Source organism: Penaeus monodon, chromosome 34 (genome assembly GCF_015228065.2).
Source record: "Penaeus monodon isolate SGIC_2016 chromosome 34, NSTDA_Pmon_1, whole genome shotgun sequence".
NCBI lineage: Eukaryota > Metazoa > Arthropoda > Malacostraca > Decapoda > Penaeidae > Penaeus > Penaeus monodon.
The window spans coordinates 10,731,112-10,731,529 of NC_051419.1; the positions used below are offsets into that span (position 1 = coordinate 10,731,112).

At 37.6% G+C, this 418-nt stretch overlaps 1 non-coding gene across 1 annotated transcript; it reads left to right on the forward strand.

Moving 5' to 3' along the window:
• Positions 1–73: 73 nt before the first annotated feature.
• Positions 74–176, forward strand: LOC119594939. Its single transcript, XR_005230665.1, has one exon. It is a non-coding gene; the product is annotated as a U6 spliceosomal RNA (small nuclear RNA).
• The last annotated feature ends 242 nt before the right edge of the window (positions 177–418 follow it).

Genomic DNA, 418 nt, shown 5'->3' on the forward strand with positions numbered 1-418 from the left:
AACGTGGCTATTGTAAGTGTCATGGCCAGTCATCTGAGTGCGAGTTACTACAGGTCTAAACGGTACACATGACTTGCTTTGGTAGTACTTATACTAAAATTAGAACGATCTAGAGAAGATCAGCATGGCCCCAGCGCAAGGATGACACGCGAAATCGTGACGTGTTCAGACTATCAGTTCTAGAAAAATGTCAACAGATACATCCACATTTTCTCACAACAAATTCATAGGAAAAATTATGTTTCGTTTTGCAAACCGAATACATTCTCACATCCCGCATTGATTTTATAACAGCTGCCTTCCACAAAAGAAAGGAAACCTTGTAACTAGTTATTCAAACTTTTATCCAGCATTAATTTTTAACTGTAGCCATACATTTAAATCTTGATGTTAGTGCTGTAAATTTACTGTGCTGTTG